Genomic DNA, 6,000 nt, shown 5'->3' on the forward strand with positions numbered 1-6,000 from the left:
TGGAACAGACCTGGTGGTCGTGCCCAATTCTTCAACCCTGGTGGAGAGATATGGACCTTTTAATTGCACAGGTCTTGGGGATCCAGCTGACTCTGTCACCTAGGCAGGCCATTCTTCACATCGGCCTGGAGGACATTCCACACATACTTCGAGGTACACTATCACATATTCTAATAGCTGCCAGGTTATTAGTCGCCTCAAGATGGAAAGACACTAATTCTCCCAATATTAGTGAATTAATTAATAAACTTAATGTCCACTGCCAATATAAACTCGCCTTGGCTCACTCCATTACTGCCAAAACCAAAAGACAAAATATTTGGCACCCTTGGTTACATAGTGGTCATTCCTCTATTGACCCGCACCACCTTGTTTGACCGTTTACTTGAGTGGGAATAAGCATAATTGACAGGTCTGTTTTTGTGTTTGTAATATTCTTATTCTGCCACAGTTTACCAGGACCCCTTGTCTATAACTGAACTGCTAGATAATGTCTTGTGAATGCTGCCTATACTCCTTTCCTCCCCCCCTATTCCCCCTACCGTACCTACCCCCCCCCCCTTTCTGATTGGTTAGGGTTGGTGTGTGTCTTTTTTAACCCTTTCAGACAATTGGATTAATAATGGATAGGTGTCATAATTGACACCTCTCCATTATTAATCTGGCTTAATGTCACCTTACAATAGCAAGGTGACATTAACCCTTCATTACCCCATATCCCACCGCTACAGGGAGTGGGAAGAGAGTGGCCAAGTGCCAGAATAGGCACATCTTCCAGATGTGCCTTTTCTGGGGTGGCTGGGGGCAGATGTTTTTAGCCACGGGGGGCCAATAACCATGGACCCTCTCCTGGCTATTAATATCTGCCCTCAGTCACTGGCTTTACTACTCTGGCGGAGAAAATTGCGCGGAAGCCCACGCCAATTTTTTCCGCCATTTAACCCTTTATTTGAGCAGCTACAGCGGCCAAATTTTGCACATACACACCACTAACATTAGTAGTGTGGAATATGCAAAAAAAAAGGGGGATATGAGATGGTTTACTGTATGTAATCATGTCTCATATCATGTCGGGTTTGTGAAGGAGAAATGAGAAGCCGGCAATTGAATTACCGGCTTTTCTATAGAACACCGCTGCGTATTTCTCGCAATGCACACGCATGCTCCGTGTGTAATCTGATTTTTTCGCGCACCCATAGACTTGCATTGGCGAGTCTCGGCCGAGATACGCTGACAATCGCAGCCTGCTGCGAGTTCCCTCGGATCCGAAATACGGTGGAGAAAATATCGGATGATGGGAGCTGCACCATAGATTAACATTGGGCCGAGTGCTATGCAATTTTTTATCGCATAGCACTCGTCCGTATTACGGTCTAGTGTGACCCCGACCTTAGCCAGACTCTCTGCAGCCTTCACCGCCAGTCTGAAGGTGGAGATATAGCGGAGCTTTCTGGCAGTGAGTGGTTCCCCAGGGCTCCCCTCATCTGCAGAGCGCTCTTCTTACTGGTTTGCAGACTGCTTCTCTGCAATGAGCGGTTCCTCTGCCTCTCCTGCACTCTTGGCTGAATCTTGCTGCTGGGACAAGGCTGGGTAAGAGGGGACTGGTAGTGCCCCAGCTGCCGGCCAGAAGATATGGTGTCCATAGAGTCCGGGGTGACCGGCCAGAAGATGCCGGGGAGCCCCCCCATTTTCGCCCAAGCTCCCATCATGATTCTTGGCACACAGGTTGAATGTTGGGAAGCCATAGGGGGGCAGCGGGAAGAGAGGCGGTAAAATCTTGTACAGCACTCCGGAGAAGCTCTTGCTGGGTACCAGAATGAGGGAAGCTATGGGCAGAGCTCTTTGTGCTAACGAGCTGAGCTGCTGCTGGATGCCGGTGAGGGGAAGGCTTGATTGTGGGTTCAGTCACTGAACATGGCCTTGACATCCTCCCAGGAATGTGCCAGGTCATTGGAGGCATTGGGGTTGCTGAGCCTCCAGCTGTCGAAGTTGGTGGCAGTGAGCCCCCATTCAAAAAGGAGCCGCACCGTGTGCACAGACGTGTGTCTCAGAGGGGCCACTGAGGGTGGGAGCAGAAGGTGGGTGGTCTGTGTGTGGTGGGCCACTGGGGAGGTGCCAGATGCTGCAGAAGTGCCAGCTGGGGCATGTAGTCCTACTGGCAGCAGATAATGATGTCACGGAAGTTGTAGTGGGTCACTGGACCTCTCAACACTTCCCTCATGTCCACAATCAATTGTCAATAGAGGGAGGTGGCCCTTGTGGATGGTATAGGACCCGCGGGGACACTCCTGTAGCGGTGGTGTCAGGGTGCAGATTTTATAGCGCCAGTGGTGTTGGTGCAATCTCAAGCAGCCAGACACGCAGGTGAACTTTCAAACATAATAATTTTACTGAAAGGGGTAACGGGGTCCAGTCTCTCTCTTAAAGGCAAAGTTCACAGTATATTGTGCATATGAAAGTAACGATTCTCTCCTCAAGAGACAAGCTTGGTTATGGCCTCTCAGGGCGGCTCGAGCAGAGTTCTCTTCACTTGCTGCTACAGGAAGTGCTATGCGCAGTCCAAGAAACATTACACTGATGGCAGGACCTTCACAGATTGACTCTCTGTGGAAACACACTAAAGTGTGGAAGTACTCACGGTTTTGAGCCTACCGTTCCCTATCGAAGGGGGTAGGTTAAGCAAAGTCGGTGGTGTGGCAGCCATGTAGATCTGGTCCTGGCTAGAAGCAAACATGATAACCAGCATGGAGGAGAACACGTACAGCGTTATCTCTCCTGACTAGAAGACTTTACTCCTTTGTGGAAGAGATTATGTGGAGAAAGACGTCCCCCCCAGCGTGGACTGGCATGGAAACTGTGACAATCAGACTGCACTCAGATGTCATCCGAGTGCAGTCCTATTGTGAGATCTTTTGGAATACCTGGGGTGGACCCGCAGATCCACAACAACGAACCTCCCAAGGGTGAGCTGACCAGGTAGACCACCCCCTATACAGGGAGCGTTAGGGGCAGACCCAAGGGAGACTATTGCCGCAGAAGCTGGAACCTGGAGACCGGTAGTAGGAGGTACAAAATAGAGAAGCTAGGCATAGGACAGACAGAGTGGGGAAAGATGAAGTACAGTTAAGTAAGAGCTGGGTACAGGCGAGACCAAAGGAGCACTGCAAAGGGGAAGACACAAAGGAAGCAGGACAGGACAGAGACACCAGACTAACAGAGTACGGAGCGGACACTGGGAGGACTGGACTGGACGAGGAGACAAGGAAGCCTGGGAGAGACAGAGAAGCTGAACTGGCTGGACAGAGTGGAGACTCAGAACAGGCAGAGCCAAGACAAAGGTGGACCTGAGTCACAGAAACACAAATGACAGTTAGGCAAGGAGCAGAGGAAGGAATCGCCTTATATACATGGAGTGCTGGAGGACTTCCGGTTCACGGTCCTCCAGGATTACAGAGAGGAGATACAGAGCGCCTGTAAATCAGAAAGAGGAAGTGCTGGAGTGGGCGGTGCGCATGCGCACTCGACGAGAACCAGGGAGCGGAGAAGAATGAAGGAGAGGACGCGCGCCTGCAGGAGGAGCGCGCCGCAGCGGGTAAGAATGAGCGGAAGGAGTGGCCGTGACAGTACCCCTCCCCTTACCCCCCTCCTTTCTAAGACCAGACACAAACCTGGATAAAATCTGAGGAGCTTGTATGTTCTCACGGGGCTCCCAAGACCTCTCTTCGGGACCAAAACCCTTCCAATCAACCAAAAAGAGAGTTTTACCTCGAGACTTTTTCATGGCAAGAATGTCCTTAACCTCAAAGACATCTGAGTCAGAGACAGGTAAAGGAGTTTGAGCGGGAGAAACATGGAACTGATTGAAAACGACAGGTTTTAGAAGGGAGACATGGAAAGAGTTGGGAATGCGAAGTGAGGTGGGCAATTTCAATTTGTAGGCAACATCATTGATACGAGACAAAACCTCGAAAGGACCTACGTAGCGTGGACCCAGTTTATACGAGGGGATTTTAAGACTAATAAACTTGGAAGACAACCACACCTTATCACTAGGATGAAATAACGGAGGATCCAGGCGTCTTTTATCAGCATATCTCTTAAGCCCCCGTCACACTAAGCGAGGTCGCTAGCGAGATCGCTGCTGAGTCACAAGTTTTGTGACGCAACAGCGACCTCAGTAGCGATCTCGCTATGTTTGACACGTAGCAGCGACCAGGCCCCTGCTGTGAGATCGCTGGTCGTGTCGGAATGGCCTGGACCTTTTTTTGATCATTGAGGTCCCGCTGGGTAGCACACATCGCTGTGTTTGACACCTTACCAACGACCTCGTTCACACAGGACGTCCCTCATCGAGGTCTGAATCGTCGTAATAGCTGCCATGTGACAGGGTCACAACGACCAACGACACGACACAACGTCGTTGGGAAGATCCCACTGTTTGACATCTCACCAGCGACCACATAGCGACGCAGCAACGATCCCTGACAGGTCGTATCGTTGTCGGGATCGCTTTAACGTCGCTAAGTGTGACGGGGCCTTTAGTCCTGGCCTGTTCTAACGCGATTTTGGTCTCCCGCCAGACCCTGGAGAACTCGGACAGAAGATCGGCCGCCGGCACACCCGAGACAGGAAGTACCGGAAGAGGAATACAAGGATGTTGCCCGTAGACGATAAAGAAGGGAGACTTGGAAGAAGAAACATTGATATGGTTATTGTATGTGAACTCGGCCCATGGAAGCAAATCGGGCCAGTCATCTTGATGACCGTTGGAAAAATGACGAAGATAAGTCATTAGAATTTGGTTTGTGCGCTCTGCTTGTCCGTTGGTCTGTGGATGGTAAGCTATAGAGAAATCTAGAGTAACGTTCATTAGTTTGCAAAGAGCCCGCCATCGAGAGGTGAACTGGACTCCTCTATCAGAGACAATGTGTAGCGGGAGACCGTGAATCCAGAAGATATGAGTAATGAAGATTCTTGCCAATTCTGGAGCAGAAGGTAAGCCAGGCAAAGGAACGAAATGAGCCATCTTGGAGAATCAATCTACGACCATAAATATGACTGTATGACCAGAAGACCGGGGTAAATCGGTAATGAAATCCATTGCAATATGTTGCCATGAAGCCGAAGGAACTGGAAGCGGATGCAGGAGACCGGAGGGCAGACGTCTAGGAACCTTGTTCCTTGCACACGAAGGACATGCAGCGACAAAGCCTCGGACATTCGGAAGAAGAGATGGCCACCAATAGTGGCGCAAAATGAGAGTAAGTGTCTTCTTATATCCCACATGGCCTGCCAGTTTAGAGGCATGACCCCAGCGGAGAACTTGAGTCCTCTCGTTCTCCTGGACAAAGGTCTTACCAGGGGGCAAGGAAGACATGCTAACCGGAGCCACAAGAATGATTTTGCTTGGATCCACAATGTGTGAAGGCTCCTCTTCCACATCGGATGCGAGAAAAGATCTGGATAAAGCATCAGTCTTGAGGTTCTTGTCACCGGGACGGAAATGTAATTCAAAGTCAAAGCGGGCAAAGAATAACGACCATCTGGCTTGTCGGGGGTTAAGTCTTTGCGCTGAGCGGATATACTCCAGATTCTTGTGGTCAGTATAGATCTTAAAAGGATGAACAGCTCCTTCTAACAGATACCGCCACTCCTCCAATGCCAACTTGATGACCAATAGTTCCTTGTCGCCAATGGTGTAATTTCTTTCAGAGACGGAGAAGATCTTGGAAAAGAAACCACAGGTAGCCAGTTGTCCGGAGGAAGATCTCTGGGAAAGTACTGCGCCGGTGCCGATGGCAGAGGCATCTACTTCTAAAATGAAGGGCTTATTGATCTCAGGTCGACGGAGTACAGGAGCTGAGGCAAAGGCTTGTTTTAGAGAGCGAAAAGCATCTTCAGCCTCCGAAGACCAAATGTGAAGGTTAGATCCTTTACAAGTTAAGGCTGAAATTGAGGCGACCAGAGAGGAAAAATGTGGGATAAACTGCCGATAATAAT

Source organism: Ranitomeya variabilis, chromosome 1, assembly GCF_051348905.1.
Source record: "Ranitomeya variabilis isolate aRanVar5 chromosome 1, aRanVar5.hap1, whole genome shotgun sequence".
Lineage (NCBI taxonomy): Eukaryota > Metazoa > Chordata > Amphibia > Anura > Dendrobatidae > Ranitomeya > Ranitomeya variabilis.